The sequence below is a fragment of the Triturus cristatus genome, chromosome 8 (genome assembly GCF_964204655.1).
Source record: "Triturus cristatus chromosome 8, aTriCri1.1, whole genome shotgun sequence".
Taxonomy (NCBI): Eukaryota; Metazoa; Chordata; class Amphibia; order Caudata; family Salamandridae; genus Triturus; species Triturus cristatus.
Window position 1 is genome coordinate 444,324,104 of NC_140591.1, and position 19,013 is coordinate 444,343,116.

The following is a 19,013-nucleotide window of genomic DNA, read 5'->3' on the forward strand; positions in this document are numbered from 1 at the left end:
CATGTTACGCAACTTAGGAACACCAACATGGTTCCTTACCCTAAGCTGCGCCGAGTACGCTTGGGATGATTTACTGGATTTTCTACGAGAGGCCAATTCAAACATTGAAAACATCGAATACAAGACAGCAGGAGAACTGTGCTCATTGGATCCGGTTAATGTTTGCAGATATTTCAATCATAGATTTGAGGCTATGATGTCCTTCATCTGCAATAAAAAAAATCCACCCCTTGGAGAAGTAGTGGATTTCTTTTGGAGAAAAGAGTACCAGGCAAGAGGTGCTCCTCATATTCATATGCTGCTGTGGATCAAGGATGCCCCAAAGTTTGGAACAGATACTGATGAAGCAGTGTTATCTTACATTGAAGAATATGCAACATGTGCTATACCTAAAAACACAGAAGAGAACAAGTTAAAGGAGCAAGTTCTACGTTTCCAAAGTCATCGGTGTGGAAAATACTGTCGACGGAAATACAAGAGCAAAGAAAAATACTACACTAAATGTCGATTTGGATTTCCTAGACCTGTTCTTACAAATGGAAGAGTCAACAGTTTTATGTCAGCTGTGAGACATACTATCACAAGAAAATCACCTAAGAATACCTACAACCTTAAAAGAAAAGAAGAATCAAAAAATATAAATGACTACAACCCAGTCATTTTATCCATGTGGAACGCTAACATGGATATACAGTATGTTGCTGACAATTCCATTGCTGTTGCTCGATATGTAACGTCTTACATTACGAAATCAGAAAAAACAGAATTGAAGGAAATGTGGGAAGAGATTTCTCACGAGAAGACTGTCAGTAAGAAGCTGTACAGTTTTAGTTTGAAGATGTTATCGCATCGAGAAATTGGATCCTACGAATGTTCAGATAGGTTATCTTCTGCAAGTCTCTACTCGAAGTCAAGAAGAATAATTTGGGCAAGTTTAGGCCTTGCAGCAATGAGAAATCGGGTACTGAAATCTGTTGGAGAAATTGAATATTTGGCCGAGAATGACCCAGAAAGTACAGACATATTGAAAACAAACATGTTGGACACATATTATCCCAAGAGAAGTCATCATCTGGAGAACATGTGTCTCTATGAAGTGCTGCAGAACTACATTTATTCACGGAAAGCTGCAGAAGACATCAACAGTGGAAAATATAAAGTTGTTGGTGAAGAAGGATGTTTGGTGAAGCAAACCAAAGGAAGTTTGATAAATCACCGAAAGCTGAGTTGCGACACTACCGACAAGAAAGAATTTTACTACTTGGCTCTTTTACAGTTGTTTAAACCATGGCGTACAGAGGATGAACTACTGGGAGAATTCCAGAGCTATGAAGATTCTTTTAATGCTTGCAAAGACAGCATACAATGCAGTACATTCTCAACTTATCTGCAAATGTTAAATGAAGAAATTGAACAGGAAACTACAATTGCAGCAGAAATAGCTAGAGACAGTTCTCAGGACAGCCAAAGTTCAGGAACATACAGTCAAGATCCCCTAGGACAACCAATCGTTGAAAATGAAGCATCAATAGCCATGAATGAAGTGGAAACGGCTATGAATCAAGCTCAAGAAGAATTTATAGACTTAGAAAATTTGGAAAGACAACTGAATCAAGAGCAGCAACAAATTTATGAAGAGATCAAAAACAAAATTGATCACGGATTTCTACATATCAAAAAAGAGTGCTCATGCACATCATTTCATCCAATCAGGATGTATGTAAGCGGACAAGCTGGCACTGGAAAAAGTTTCCCAATTAAAGTCATCAGAAGCTACCTAAAGCAAAAAACGGATTCTACTTTGTCTTGTGTGGTTACTGCTCCAACTGGGTTAGCAGCATATAACATAAAAGGAATCACCTTACATCGTTTGCTAATGTTACCAGTGGAGCATGAGAACAAAATACAATTCAACAAGCTAACTGGAGAAGCATCCTTAGAAGTGTCAAGAGTATTGAAGAAGATGCAAGTTCTCATTATTGATGAGGTGAGCATGGTATCAAACTTAATGCTTGCCTTTGTGCATTTAAGAATGCAGCAAATTTTGAAGACAGACTATGACGTGTTATTTGGTGGAAAACACGTCATAGTTTTTGGGGATCTTTTGCAACTTACTCCAGTTAAAGGACAACCAGTGTTTAATACTGTGACACATGAAGACACGAAGAAGTCATTGGGAAGCATTGGAAATACAAATATTTGGTCCTTCTTTGAGTACAAGGAACTTACAACTAATATGAGGCAAGCAAACGATGAAGAATATGGAAGTATTCTGAAAGATATCAGAATTGGACTACTCACAGAAGTTGGCAAAAAAGCATTACAGAGTCGGCTGCTACATAACTTATTTCCAAAGGAAGAAATAGTTGCAGAGAAAATATACAAGAATATTGCAGAAAACAAAAGTGTCATCTGCTTAATGCCAACTCTACGTGAATGCTCAATATTTAATGAGGAGCTTTTGAAATTGGAAAATGAAGACATCATGAAATTGGAAGCAGTGGACAAAATTGAGGATGGAAGAATTACTGTCACAGTAACAGGCAAACTGAAAAATAAATTGGACTCACTAGAGAAGAATATCTCCAAAACAGCAGGATTAGAAAAAAATCTATATGTTTGCATGAACTGTAGAGTGTTTTTAAGGAGAAATTTGGATGTTGAAAAAGGCTTAGTGAATGGAGCGATGGGAAGAGTTGTGGGTTTTATTAATTATCAGAAAAAAGATGGAATTGAATGTTTAAAAATAAAATTTGATCAGATAGAGGAAGTTAAAGACATTTGTCGTTGTTCAGTTCGTTTCATGCTTGTGAAAGACTTATATGTACGTAGGAAGCAGTTTCCGTTTTCACTAGCATATGCTGTAACTATCCACAAGTCTCAAGGATTGACTGTAGATTGTGCATTTGTGAACATTGGTTCAACTGTGTTCAAAGAAGGTATGGCATATGTAGCTTTGTCACGAGTCAAAACATTATCAGGTTTATTCATGATTGACTTTGATGATTCAAAAGTTAGTGCTGATACAAACTGTGTAAAGGAGTATAATAGATTAAGAAGAACCTATGCTCCTCATTTAGGTCAGTATCCTGTGTTGGAGAAACGTGTAGTTTCTCGTAAAAGGAGAAATGAGAATATCTGTAATGAAGATGTAGAGAAGAGGAAAAAAAAGAGGAGTGATGTAATTGCAAGCAAAAAGAATAAGGAAAATGAAGAACAGGTTGTAGGATGTCATTTTGAAAATAGCTCTGGTGTCAACTGCTACGCTAATGTAGTGCTGAATGTTGTATTTTATCTGGAAAGTTTGCAAGAGCAGATAATAGTAAATCAGGGAAAAAGATTCTGTTCAGAGCTCAGTCTCCTTTTTCAAAAGCTGAGTAAAGATAAAACTCAAATAGAAAGTGCTACTGACATTAGAAAACTTTTAGATGTATGTTCAGGACGAACACAGTTTTCTCAAAATGTACAGCAAGACGCACAGGAATTCTTGTTGTTTTTTCTTCAGGTAGTGGAAGAAGAAGGAGTTCCCATTGACATTTTTTTTGGTCTCTCTTATAAATGGGAACATAGTTGTGAAAATTGTTATAATATATGTGGCTCTATTGTTGATAATGAAAGGTTTATTTATTTGACATTGCCAGAGAGTAAAACAGTCACTTTTGCAAAATTAGTTAAAGATGCTAATCATAGCATGAAATGTGGTGAGTGTAATTCTGACATGTTTTCAACATTAATTTTAAGGGAATACGGACAGTATGTAATTTTAATGATGCAACGATGTAGAGCTGATGGTTCAAAATTGGATACTTTAATAAAGAAGTTTACAGGACAGCAATTATCAATTTCAGGAAAAACTTTTGTAACTGTTGCAATAATTTTCCATGATGGACCTACTGTTACTTCTGGACATTACACAGTTTATCTTAAATGTGAAAAAGGCTGGACACTGTGTAATGATTCCCAATTGATTTTCAAACAACGTTTGCCTTTTGATTTAGCAAATTCCTATCTAATCTTTCTGAAACCTAAATTTTAGAGAGACTTGGCAAGATGTGGACAAAATAATTTTACCATTTTACTGGATTACCATTGCAATTTTGTAGAAAAAATATTTTTTAAAATTATCATTTGGCCTAAAGGAAAGATAACCAATTGTAATGTGGACTTTTTAAATTTTTCATGCAATTTTGAAAAACCAATAATTTAGAGATAAACGGTAACTTCTGCACATTTTAAATTTTGGAATGCTATTGGACTGCCATTGGAAATTTTTACAAAAATGATTTTAAAAATTACTATTTGGCCATGTGGAAAAGTAAGCAATTCTATTGTGGACTAAATAAATAATTCAAAAAATTTTTGTGAACCAAAATGTTACAGAGAATCGGTGAGATCTGGACAGATTAAACTTTAGAATTTTAATGGTTTTCCCTTGGAAATTTATTCCAGGGAAAAAAAAAAATACAATTTGGCCTAAAGGAAATAAAATCAGATGTATTTTGGAGTTATTTGAGATATAATATTGTGATTATACTCCTGAAACAAAAATATCAGACGGTATTTTAAAGAAAAAAGTATTGTTTTTAGATGATATTTTTTAAGAATAATATGCATTTCTGTAATGATAAGTTTAAGTGAGTACCGGGGGCATTTCTTAAAAAATAATAGCGGCGTCTCAGTCGGGCTGCAGGGGCCCGCTGGGGTCCCTGCAGACCCGGGGCTTCACTCATGTAGGGAGGGGGTTGCGCAGACACCCTCCTGGAGCTCTCCATGTGCTTATAACTTTGGCGTCGTTTGACGAATCTTTACTAAATTTTACAGAAAGTTTCTCTTTTTTGATCAGCTCGTATCTTGAAAGTTTAGGGGTCCGAAAAAGTGTTTTAACAATGCATTTTACATAGGAAACTTTAGACAATGCTACAGGTCATACTGCTGAACAGAATCACACCACATTTGTCAGAGAGAAAGGTCTTGGTCCAGAAAGCGTGCTTTTGTTGTGATGGTGTAAATCGGTTCAGTAGTTTTTGAGATATTAAAGGAAAAAATATACATATATCTGGACGGTGCCTAACTCCCGAGCACGAGCTTGCCTCTGATTGGTTGCTAATACTTCAAAACTAGGAAAAGTTAGCAGCCATCTTGTGCCTCGCATCGAGTGAAAATATAAAAGAAAGGTCCCGGGGGCAATTTAATATACCGGAGCTCTGTCTGTGCGAGATACCGCTTTCACGCTGCGTCTCCCTACATCAGCAGGTAACGCACCCTTTTCCACCATCAACAGCATACCTCCAACAATATTCTTGGGCTCGCAAGTCTCCCTCTGCGAACCACTTGTCGGCTCACAGCTCTTCAGGTGCGAGTTCTCGGGCCCACAGTTGTATCTGTGAAGCCAAGACTGGAAATATACCACAGGTCTCTCTCTGCGAGATACACCCTTCACGCTCCCTCTCCCCACATCACTGTTCCGCAGCTATCACTTTGCAAGCCGACAGCCCGCCCCTTTCCCTATACCAGTCGGCCTGCAGCTGTTCCTCTGCAAGCCGGCCCGCAGCTTTCCCTCTGCGAACCGACGGGCCGCAGCTCTCCCTCTATGAGCCAACCAGTCGGCTCGCAGCTCTTCACCTACGAGCCAGCCCGCCTGCTCACAAGTCTCTGACAAGAAATACAATGGAGCCAACGATCATGCAGGTTGGACACCCAACACTGCTCTGACACCCCTCGCCAGCTGCCCCTTGTCCGCCATCCTCCCTCACCCTCACCCCCCACAAATTGGGTAATGTTCTAAAAATGTTAATATGAAGATGCTTGTGAGGGTGGACAAATAAGAATCTTAGTCATGTATGAATTTACATATAATAAAGTGTATTAAAACAAAACAACAACAAATAAAACTATGTACTGCCATGTCGTGTCATCGCTGGACCATTTGTGAATCACAGCCTGCAAGACAAAAAGAAAGGTAATATGGTGAGTAATGCGTCCAGCAAAGGAGAGAGAGAGGAAGACAAAGAAAGAGAGAAAGAGAGAGAGAGAAAGAGTGAGATACAAGGAAGAGAGAAAGAGAGAAACAGTGTGAAAGAGAAAGAGTGAGAGAAAGGAAGAGAGACAGAACGAGTGAGAGAGAGGAGAAAAAGAGTGAGAGAGAGGAAGACAGAGAAAGAGTGAGAGAGAGAAGAAGACAGAGAAAGAGAAAAGAGTGAAAGAGATGAAGAGTAAGATACAAGGAAAAAAGAGAGAGTAAAACAGTGTGAGAGAGAAAAGAGAGAGAGAAAGAGTGAAAGAGGAAGAGAGAGAAAGAAAGAATGAGAGAGAGAGGAAGAGACAGAGAAAGAGAGAAAGAGTGTGAGTGACAGAAAGGAAGAGATGGAGAGGGAGAGTGATTGTTGACACTGTGGAGAAAATCCTCACAGCTCACCTTTCTGCCACCGATGTGTCTCCAACCGCATGCCAGGATATAGGGCAGCCCTCAAGCTTAGTCATCTGAAACATAGTATGGAATCAGTAATGGATGAGTACATACAAGTGCACAATTTGTGAATCACAGCCTGCAAGACAAAAAGAAGATAAGATGGTGCGTCATGCGTCCAGCAAAGGAGAGATAGAGAGAAAGAGTGAGAGACAGGAAGAGAGAGAGAAAGAAAGAAAGAGTGAGAGAGAGAGGAAGACAGAGAAAGAGAAAAAGAGTGAGAGAGAAAGAGTGAGATACAAGGAAGAGAGAAAGAGAGAAACAGTGTGAGAGAGAGGAAGAGAGAGAGAGAAAGAGTGAGAGAGAGGAAGAGAGAGAAAGAAAGAATAAGAGAGAGGAAGAGACAGAGAAAGAGAGATAGAGAGTGAGCGAGAGAGAGAAAGAGAGAGAGAGAGAGAGAAAGAGAAAGAGTGACAGAAAGGAAGAGATGGAGACGGTGAGTGAGTGTTGACACTGTGGAGAAAATCCTCACAGCTCACCTTTCTGCCACCGGTGTGTCTACAACCGCGTGCCGGGATATAGGGCAGCCCTCAAGCTTAGTCATCTGAAACAAAGTATGGAATCAGTAATGGATGAGCATATACAACTGTGCATGCCTAAATTGTTGTCCCGCCTTTGTGTATCCAGACTAGTGTACCCCATCCACTTCTACCTCCCAGAGGTGTCTACTCGCTGCTGAACACCCAGGCTGCTGCGCCCCATGCACTCCCACTGGCCAGAGGTGAATGCGTGCCACTGCGCACCCAGGCTGCTGCACCCCATCCACTCCCGCCGCCCAGACGTATTTGCCCACTGCTGCTCACCCAGGTCTCACTGCTCACTGTTTTGCATAGAGGGCACCCTCCACATCATGCAGTCCCGCTCTGCAGGCCAACATGTCTCACATTTGGTGCTGCGTCTTGATTTTGCCATGGCAGAGGACATACTAGCACACCTATCATCATCGCAGGTTGCACACCCACTCAGTCCTTGCGGTGCCACTAACTCAGTGACCAGTGAGGGCACGCACATGGTGGTAGGCCACCCTGTTCGGTGGCTCAGGCCTACATGAGGTGTAAGGACCACCGGGATGGGCCATCACCGTGCATGCAGTGGGAGCAACTCTAAAATGGCATAGAGCACGTGTGCCCGGTCTTTTTTATTGGTAGGGCCACGTGTCCTGTGACGCCTGTGCTGGATGGGTGTAGTGTGGGTGTATACCAGCCATGAGGGAGTGGCTGTGGCATACTGACAACTAGACCTGTGACCAGCAGATTACTACAATGAAAATCTGGGCCATGTAGCATTGTTGTCCTTACCTGTAAGCGTCAGCAGAGTGGGCTGGCCTGGCGTATGCCAGTCCTGCGTGAGGCTGTGAAGAATGTCTCCGGAGCTATGGGTGTGGCTCCATCGTGAGCTGTATGAGGAATCAACTGATGCGCCGCGGGTGTTCTTGTTGTAGTGCTGCCGTTACCCAGGTCGCAAGCGTCAATGTGTCACTCTGTGAGCCAAGTCCCATAACATGGCTAACATGGAAGGTACGGGGAATCATTGACCCTACATTCATTCATAGTTCCACACAAGAAAGATGGTGGACATGACACATCTGTGTGGATGTGAATGTTTATTGCACATTCAGTGGAGTATTGCAGCAATACCGGGCCTTGCAAAGTCCAAAATTCAGTTTTTGGGGGGGGCGTGGCTTGGACGCCGTTCAAGATGGCCGCCTGAGTCCGGAGCTCCGCCGCATCGGGACGACTTCCTCCGCCTCGCGTTAATTTACGCGATGGTATCACAAGCCACCTGCTGGTTCCTGTAATTGGAACATGTCCTGCTCAGGATGAACTAAAAATAATCGCGCTGGGACTCCTCTATCCTTCGTTTCAAGCCGTTTTTTGAGCGCCTCATAACGGCCGCCATTTTGTTTTTCGGCGCGATGATTCCCACGCAACCACATCTCTCCTCATGAAACATGGATTCTTGGACCATGCCCAAGGTAGATACTTTATAATGCCTTATTTTTCTTTTTGCTTGTATCCCTCCATGGCTTATCTTTAAGGACACACAATTTTTATTATCTCCTTGGTCTGACTGCACTTTGAGGAGCATGGTCAGACGCTGTTCTCAGTGACTTTCTTCTTTATTTTGCGCCAACTACTTCGGGTGCCTTGGTTCTTCTGCGTGGCAGGTGCAGGTGGTGGTGGGGTCTTTGAATGGAACGTTGTGTGCTGTTAATGTGCCTTTTCAACCTCTGCTGACGGCGTTGGCCGCTCTCCTGAACTGTGATACTTGTGGGGATTTGTTCGGAGCGCACCTATAGGCAAGCTTCGCAATCCAAAGTTTGTTTTTGTGCCTTCAAAGGGATCTTCGGCGGCTCTTCCTTCCTCCTCCTCATCAGGTGATCCTCCTTCCAATTCTGCAGATACAATGGCGACAACGTCGTCCAGTCGTCCTTCATTGGCACAGTCACTCTCTGGTAAGGCCTCTTCCTCTGCTACGTCAACCAAACGTTCAAAACAAGACTCTCCTCCTCCAGATCCGCCGTCATCCCCTATCTCCATGGAATTAATACTTGAGGAAATACGGGCCTTGCGTCCGTTCATTGAGGAAACCAACAACAAGATGCAACTTTTTGAAGAGAGATGGTCAACTATCGAGAGCAGAGTGTCGGTGGTGGAACTTCAAACTTCGGAGATGCAATCTCATTCCCAACGTATCACCTCCTTGGAGAAATCTGTTCTTGCTTTGCAGCAGCACACAGAGGATTTAGAAAATCGGAATAGGAGGAACAACTTACGCATTTATGGGCTGCCAGAATCCTTGGAGAGCGATGACCCTGTCTCGTTCTTCTCTACTTTCCTCCCGAAGCTTTTGGACATGCCTCCTACCACCTCTCTCACCATTCAGAGGGCGCACAGGCTTGGTCCTCGCCTATCATCCGCAACTAAACCTCGAGGAGTTATCATTCTCTTTCTGAAGTTCACTGACCTGCTCCTTGTCCTCTCCGCAGCTAGAGCCAAGTGCCAAGTTTCCTGGTTGGGCCAGAGAGTTTTCCTTGCTCAGGATGTTTCCAATGCTACCGCAGCAAGAAGAAAGGAATTTTTGAACCTTCGTGCACCCTTACGTGTTCTTGGTGCCAGATTTGGTCTTTTCCATCCTTGTACCTTCAAAGTCACTCACCAGAATAAGACTTGGACTTTTCAAGATCCTGCGGAGCTGAAAAACTTTATTCACACACAATCCAATGTTGGCATGGATACTTCCGCTTCTACTAGTGGCTGAACGTTCCTCTCCTTTTATTTTACAGGGTGTTCCTGATAATGTTTCCGCATTTGCCATGCCTTGTTATGATGTTGTTTTTTCTCATACTGTTTTGCTCTTAAGAGTTTTTTGATAGGTTCTCTCATTGTCTTGATTATTCCTGCTGGCTGCTCTCTTTTGCGCAGCCTTTGTTTTCTCCATTTTCATTGTTACCCATACTTTTGAGTTGTCTGCACTTCATTGTTTATTGTTTATTCATCTATTTACGTCTCCTTTGTCCTCATTAGTGCTTTTATTCACCTATTTTCGTGTTTGTTTTCCTTGCTCAGATCGACTAAGGTATTCCCTTCCTCCCTCATGTGAGTTGTGTTTCCCATTTCGTCCTGGTGCGGTCGGATTGTCCTCCTGGTGTCGGGAGGTCATGCTTGTTTTGTTGCGTCATCCACTGCCCCGACATCCTCTCCGTGTTCCCCTCAGGTATGTTATTTTCAGTCGTCCTTTATGGATTTGTACTGTCTCTTCTTGTTTCTTCTTCTCTTCACCTTTCCCCTCTCTTCCCTTCTTTATTCTTACTTTCTTTAGTCTTCGTTTCCCTTACCTTGCTTGAGCTTCCTTTTCTTGTAGCTATTCTTTTCTATATCTATCTTTTACAATTGCTTCACTTTTTCCTCATTGCTGTAGTTATGGTTTTTGATAATGTTATTCACTGTTTAAGTTCAGAGTAATTTCTTGGAATGTGAAAGGTTTTATTAAACCTATCAAACGTCAGAGAATTCTTTCCCACCTTGCTACTTACAATCCTGACATAGTTCTCTTACAAGAGACGCATCTTTCGGAGACTGAGTCTCTCAAATTAAAACGTGGGTGGGTGGGTATGGTTCTATTTTCCCCTTCTACAAACAAGAAGAATGGTGTAGCGATTCTATGTCATAAAAAATTGGTATGTAAAGTCTTAGCACAAGAGTCGGATTCTGATGGTAGATGGATTCTTGCTCAATTGTCAATTAATTCTATCCCTTTAACTTTGTTTAATGTTTATGGCCCTACGCAACCGGATATACTTTTTTGGCCTTTAATTACTAGCAAATGTTTTCAATATAAAGATGACCTCTTCATTTTAGGTGGCGATTGCAACCAGATTGTGGACCCCTTTATTGATCGTTTCATTCCCCACAAGCCCCACAAACAATTTCTCGACACCATTTCTCAAACATCTCTCATTGATTCCTGGAGACTTTCACACCCTGACACACTTGATTATTCTTTTTTTTCTCCTCCTCACTCCTCTTTCTCTCGTCTGGATTATATCTTTCTTTCTCTTTCCTTGTCGCAAAATTTGCTGTCGTCTTCTATTGAACCTATCCTTATCTCTGACCATGCTCCTATTGTAACAGACCTTGACCTTCTCTCCCCCCCTCCCAGATCCTCTCGTTGGCGCTTTAACAACTCTTTACTCACTGATCCCCTTTTTTCCTCTTCCTTCCGCTCCTTTGCTACTGATTTCTTTCTATTAAATGATGCTCCTACTATCTCTCCCCATCTTCTCTGGGACTCCTTTAAAGCCACTGCGCGCGGATTTGTCATTGATTTTGTTTCCAAAAAAAAGAAACGCTTTATTCAGAAGCGGAAAGATACATTAGTTCATATTAAGTCTCTGGAGCGCCAGTTCTATTCTTCCCCTAAGAATTCTGTTCCTCCGGAACTTATTCGAGCCAAACTAGATTTTAACAAAGCAACTACCGATAATGCCTCGTCCATGCTTCTTCGGAGTTCTGCCCGGTTTTATGGTGGTCGCAACAAGTCTGGGAAGCTTCTAGCCAATTATCTCAAATCACGCAAAGAACGCTCATTCATTGATTCCATCTACTCCTCTGACAATGCGTTATTGCATAAACCTCAGGATATCCTTGAACAATTTCAATTATTTTATCGTACCCTTTATACACCTGAGTCTTCTCCCTCTCCCTCTCTTGTCCAAGCTTACCTTGACAAACTCCCTAAGCCCTTGACGTCTCATCTTCACTTCCCGGATCTGGAAGTTGACCTTTCTTTACATGAGCTCTCCACGGCGTTGGCTATTCTTACCAAAGGCAAAACTCCGGGTCCTGATGGTTTTTCAGTTGAATTTTATTTGCATTTTTCTGACCTGCTACTTCCTAAACTCCTGTCTCTTTTTCAATCATTTCATTCATCGGGGAGAGCGGAAGGCACGTTTCAAGAAGCTACCATCTGCCTTATTCCTAAAGATGGCCGCGACCCCAAATACTGTAAGAACTACCGCCCGATTTCTTTAGTGAATGTTGACTATAAGTTGTTTGCCAAAGTATTAGCTCTACGTCTTGATCCCTTGATGCCCCATCTCATCGGTAGGGAGCAGTGTGGCTTTGTGAAGGGTCGGTTGACATCTGATAATTCTCGTCTCTTCCTTAATGTACTAAATAAAGTTCCATCTCTTTCTATTCCTTTAGCGGCAATCTCGGTTGACGCAGAGAAAGCCTTTGATAGGGTTGACTGGTCTTTCCTATTTGCTTCATTGCACTGGCATGGCTTTGGTCCTCGCTTCATCTCTCTTATTTCTCTGTTATATTCTGCCCCTAAGGCTTCAGTTCTGGTCAATGGTCAAGTTTCTTCGTATTTCCCTCTTCAGCGTGGGGTTCGTCAAGGTTGCCCTTTATCTCCCTTGCTTTTTGTTCTTGCCCTTGAACCCTTTTTATCGTCTATCCGGAGCAATAATTCCATCACTGGTTTTCCTTATGGTGACAAGCAACTGAAACTCTCTGCATACGCAGACGATATTCTTCTTTTCATCTCTGCTCCAGAAACATCTATTCCCCCGTTGCTGTCCGAATTCGAGTCTTTCTCACAGGTTTCTGGTTACAAAATTAATTCCAATAAAACCGAAATTCTTCCCCTTACGAAATTTTGCACTCCTCATGCCTTTGCCCCCACGGGCTTTGCTTGGAATGGCTCTAAAATCATATACCTAGGAGTATGGTTTTCTAATTCTGTTTCTTCTTCAATTGCTCTTAATATGTCAGCGGTTTTGTCCCGCATTGAACGTTTACTTTCTTCTTGGAATCCTCTTTTTCTTTCTTGGTGGGGGAGATTAGACTCCATCAAAATGATGATCGCTCCTATTTTAATTTACGTTCTTTCTATGTTACCTGTCCATATCCCCGCAATTTTCTTTAAACGTATAGACTCTTGTTTGTCTCGCTTCCTTTGGAACAAGAAACGATCTAGAATCTCTTTGGCTTCACTCCGTAAATCGAAGGCCAATGGTGGGGTCAACTTTCCAGATTTCCGTATGTATCATAAATCTTTTTCCCTTCGCCAGGCATCTAGATGGCTTGCTCCTGTCCCTTCTGCTTTTGCCCCTCTTTGGCTTTCCATCGAACATACACTATTACTACCCTTCTCTTTTGAGGAGGTTATTCGCTTTTCTGCTAGGGTTTCACACTTGGCTCTTCCCTTGTTTAAACATACTTCTTCTCTTCTAAAGCCACTCTTCAACCCTACATCTACTACTCGAGAGTCCTTCTTGAACTCCACTGTCTGGCATAACTCCCTTATTCTAATAAAAAATAGACCCATCTTCTGGAAGTCTTGGAGATCGATGGGCATCATTTGGGTGAACCAGTTTTTTGACGGAGCATCCCCTTGCTCTTTTCCACAGTTTCAACTGACTTTTCACTGTCCGCGCTCCTTCTTCCAGAAGTTTGCTGTCCTAATGGCGCTTATTCTGGATGTTTTCTACTCTCTTCCCCCCTCCCCTTCTTCGCTCTCTCAAGCACCTCTTCTTAAAATTCTCTTAACCTTACCCAAGGCTTCTCTCATTTACAAATTCTTTTCATCCCCTAATCCAGAGCGCCTTAAAACTAAGTTAGAACTTGCTTGGGAAGAAGACTTGGGTTGTGCTTGGCCCGTCGCCTTATGGGACAAGCTTTGGTCTAGATCTTTGAAAATATCTCGTTCGGCCTCTCTTACTCAATCTTTATTCTACTTATATCATAGACAATATCTCTCCCCACTCTCTCTAGCCCGTTTTTCTTCCTCTTCTGATTCTAACTGTTGGACATGTTCTGCCCCCAATGCTAATCTTTTTCATCTCTTGTTTTTATGTCCTTCTGTCTCCCAATTCTGGAAGTCTGTCTGGCTCTATATCTCTCGTATTTTCACTCTCCCTTCTCCATACTCAATTTCTACTCTCTTTTTAGGCAGTTTATCTGATTCTTTAAATCTCCCTCTATGCTCTCATGGTCTTTTTGACCTCATGCTCGCTCTCGCCTTTCAACACATTTCCTCTAACTGGAAAACCCTGTCTAACCTTTCCATCCGTCACTGGTGGAATTCCTTGTGTCACTTTCACAGACTAGATACGGCCTTTGCTTCCCTCTGTAACCCTTCACATAACAGGGATCTTTTTTGGCTACCTCTTACCACATACTTAGACCGGATGGCCCCAAGGAATGTTCCCACCATCACTTCGGAAAACTTTAAACCACCTTGAGGGGGTTACTCCTCCTCCTTCTACTTTAAATATCAGATTGGGTTATGACACTATTGGGTTTGCTGTGTATCATTTTGATTGTTGCAATGCCTACAGCTTTCATTCCTTCTTTATAGCAAGGTTTTAGGATCTTTTATTATATAACAGGTTTTTGCCTTTCCCTTTTTTCCCCTTTATTTTCCTGATCATCCTTTTCCCCTTTCCTGTCCCATCTTTCCTTAAAAATTTATAAATTGCTTTGTTTCTATTTTTCTTAATGACATCAGCTTGTTTAATGTAAATTATTCCATTTGTTTGTTTCTTATATTGCGGCTGATGCCTTTTATTTATTCTTTCTTGAATAAAGCTTTTCAAACATCAAAATTCAGTTTTTGGGACATGGAGGGCAGCCAATTTGAGACCAGCTTGTTGTCGGAGTTAGGCTGCGCCAACATATGTACTTATACAATCACTCTGCCAATCCCCTCGCACTTATAAATTGACTACACACTCTCCTTGCAGTACTCTAATCATCCAGTCTCTATGTACGTACTTGTACAATGACCAAGACAAAGTTACATAACCAAAGTTTTCTTCCACTGTCAAAGGTAAGTTGGTTGCATACGATTTCCAGAGCACAATGTAATGTGGTAGGACCCAGGGGCAGCATGTTGCATACATAATGAACACACAGACACAGATAGATAGTGGAACTGGGTACGGGCACGTGCGCGCAACTCCTTTTTATTACCAGGGTCACATGTCCAGTGATGTCTGTGCTGAATGCGTGTGGGGTGAGTGTAAGCCAGCCCTCCGGGACTGGTTGGTGCTGGCAACAAGTAGAACAGTAATCATTGGATCAGACACAGAGATTCAATCATAAAGGGTCAGTGATTTGTGCTGCACTAAGGTAGGGGCACCAGATGTGAAATAATACAGGAAAGATTCAATTGTAAAGAGTCCATGACTTGTGGTACACTGAGGTAGGGGCACCAGATGTGAAATTATAAACAAAATATTGTATCATAAATGGTCCATGTGTTGTGCTGCACTGAGATAGGGGCATTAGAAGCATTCAGCGTGTGCGCAGCCAGCAATGATGCGCGGTCCGGGCGAGCCGCACTGGGAGCAATGTCTCTTGCCTAATGGACTGCGTCATCTGCAATTGCGACTCGATGTGAATTATGAGCCCTGCTATCCGCAATGTAGAAGGAAGGCAGTAGTCAGCACAGACATCGAAGAATGCTTTTTGTCACATCCTCTTGACAAAATCCGAAGACATAGAGTACAATTGTGTCTGCAATTAATAAATCATGTCTCAATGTAAATTGTGAGCTCTGCTGACCGCAGTGTAGGTAACAAAAGCTGAAATATGTATGGAATACATTGTCAAAATGTGTAGGTTTCGGTACCTTATAGTTAGTTGCCTACTGGACTCTGAAATTCATGAATCAAGACTGAATTCGAACTGTGAGCTCTGCTGGCCGCCGTGTAGACTGCCATTCAGTATTCCTTTGGACTTGCAAGATGAATTTCGTGATTGTAGTGAAGCTATAATTGATATCAAAAAAATTCTTGAAGCAAGGTTACTAAAAGGATATTATTTAGGTTTTGAAGACTTTGTAGTTAGTTGCCTTCTGGACTATGTAATTAATGAATAAACACTCAATATTTATTGCGAGCCGTGCTGACCGCAGTGTAGGCCAGAGGCAGCGGTCAGCAAGGGCCCACAGCCACGTGACGTTAAGTAGAGCTGCACAGTTATTGGCAATTCAGCGTATGAACAGCCAGCGATGATAAGTGGTGCACTGAGTTAGTGGCACCTGAAGCAACCACCGTGTGCACACCCTCCGATGATGCCTCGTCCGAGCGGGCTGCACTGGGAGAAATGTCTTTTGCCTACTGAATTCTGCTCCAATAAGTCCAAGTGGCGATGACTTGTGGTGCAGTGAGTTAGTGGCACCTGAAGCACTCAGCGTATGCGCACCCTGTGATGATGCGTGGTCCGGGTGGACCGCACTGGTATCAATGTCTTTTGTCTAATGAATTCTGCCTTAATCAGGCCACGTGGCGTTGACTTGTGGTGCACTGAGTTAGTAGTACCACTGGCACTCAACGTGTGCGCAGTCTGCGATGATGCCTGGTCTGAGCGGGTCGCACTGGTAGCAATGGCTGTTGCCTACTGGACTGCGTCATCTGCAATTGCAACTCAAACTGAATTGTGAGTCTTGCAGTCCGCAATGTAGTTGGAAGGCAGTAGTCAGCAGAGACATCGAGGAATGCTTTTTGTCACTTCCTCTTGACAAAGTCCGAGGACATAGAGTACAATTCTGTCAGCAATTAATAAATCAGGTCTCAATGTAAATTGTGACCTCTGCTGACCGCAGTGTAGGTAACAAAAGATGAAATATGTATGGAATACATTGTCGAAATGTGTAGGTTTCGGGGACAATATAGCTAGTTGCCTACTGGACTCTGAAATTAATTAATCAAGACTGAATTTGTATTGTGAGCCCTGCTGACCACAGTGTAGGCCGGAGGCGGCCATCAGCAAAGGCCCACAGCCACGTGGCATTGACTTTAGCTGCACAGCTTGGGAGCATTTGATTTCTTAACTGATTATAGTCTCTTACACAATTTGCATCGGTACTAATCTTGAATTGTGAGCCCTGCTGACCGCAGTGTAGACCGGAGGCAGTGGTCAGGAAGGGCCCACAGCCACGTGGCGTTGACTTGAGCTGTATAGAGTTAGTGGTAGGTGTGGCGCTCAGCATGTGCGCAGCCAGCAATGATGCGTGGTGTGGGCGGGCCACACTGAGAGGAATGTCTCTTTCCTACTGGACTGCGTCATCTGCAATCATCACTCCATCTGAATTGTGAGCCCTGCTGTCCGCAGTGTAGTTCGAAGGTAGTAGTCTGTACAGATATAAGTCAGTGGTGCTGTGCCGCAGTGTTTGCAGGGGGCCTGTGACGAGGAAGCCGGCGGATATGGCGGCAGCTACATGGCAGGGTGAGGGCCGCAGCTCTGGCAGATGCGTTGGCTTTCACACAAGTGAAACACGCCCAGAGTCCTGGCCTATTTATTCACACTTCTATGCTGGAGTGGCGTATGTTGGACCAGCCCACTGTGCTTCCACTTACAGGGGATGACGATACAGGTACATGACTGAGATCTTCCCCACTGCCTGAAGTAACAAGGTTGCATCCACTGTCCACAACACTACAAGCACCAGCAGTATATGTACGTACACATAGAGAGGTTTGTGCTCTGCATAGTGAGGTCTGTCCAGCACATCACCGCTACACTTGGTATTGTGGGCATTATTATTGGTGGGTGACTTGCGTCCTTCACACATGTTTGGTTGCCACATCTCACAACATTCAGCGGCTGAGGGGCCATGCCGTTTTTGGAAGGTCCATTGTCCTGTTGTGCGCTGCCTCTGTGGTAGTAGGGGGGGGTGATCCGGGGGCGAGGTCCTGAGGGTGGTGGCAGTGGGTTTTGTGGCCTTCTTGGGTGTTGGAGGTGCATGATCAGTAGCTCTATGACATGTGTTGGTCTTCAGATATGATTATGGGCTGGGCTCCCTTTCACACTGTAGGTAGTCATCCTACTTTACACAAATAAAAGGCAGGTGGTACATTCCTACTGCTAACGCAGCTTATCGCCTGTTTTTGAATCGCACCGCAGATTTGGCTGCTCGTTGAAAATATTGGGAAGTGGTGTTTTCGTGTTATTTTTATACAGGAACGCCTACTCTGCATATTATGTGCGTTAGTTGTTGCTCTCATTTGTGGCATTTTTTTTTTGTGGAAGCTATTGCTGGAAAACTGGCGATATCGCCTGTTTTCACCAGGTTGAAAATGGAATGATAATTTAAAATCACTGATAAACCATAGGTTTAGTGAATATTATAATTAGAAATTAGCATTTAAAAAACCTTTGAAATTCACTAAAAAACATTGGTTTCAGTGACGTTATAGTTACAAATTATCATATTAAAAACCTTTGAAATTCACTGAAAAAACCATAGGTTTCAGGGATGTTATAGTTAGTTGCACATTTCACTTGTACAAAACCATAGAAATTCGGCCGTTATAGTTAGTAGAGCTAACTATAACTCGCGCCCCTGCAATGCACTGCTGATGACGTCACATATTACATCACTCATGACATAGTCGGTGATATCCATGATGACATCACTGATGACATCTCAAATGACATCACTGATGACTTCACTGATGACATAATCACGTGATAATTTGATGCACCTCTTCACACCCTAATATAACCTTTGATACACCCACTCTAAAATACTGACTACCATTTTCTAAACCATAGACAAATCAATAGCAGTTACTATATACCCACTGACTACTTCCTAGTTATACACACACATTCATTCATTCACCCATACAGTAACTCATACATGCAGTCACTCATCAATATAGCACTATTATATGTACTCATACACCTATACAAACACTCATACACCGTCACTCATCCATAGAATTATTGACACACGTAGCTAGTCATGTAAAGAATCTATAACACTATTGTTTACTCACCTATACAGTTATACATTCAGTTTCTAACCTAGTCATACAAATAGTAACATATACTGACTCTCTTATACAATCACTGACACAAGCACACACTCATTTATACAGCCACTCTCACAATTACTCACTATCACATAGAGTCATTTATTTATTCCAACACTCACATATACTGCCTTTCACATATGTAGTTACTCACACATATACCAGTGAGATATACATTCACTATCCAACACAGTGATGCACACACACACTCACAGA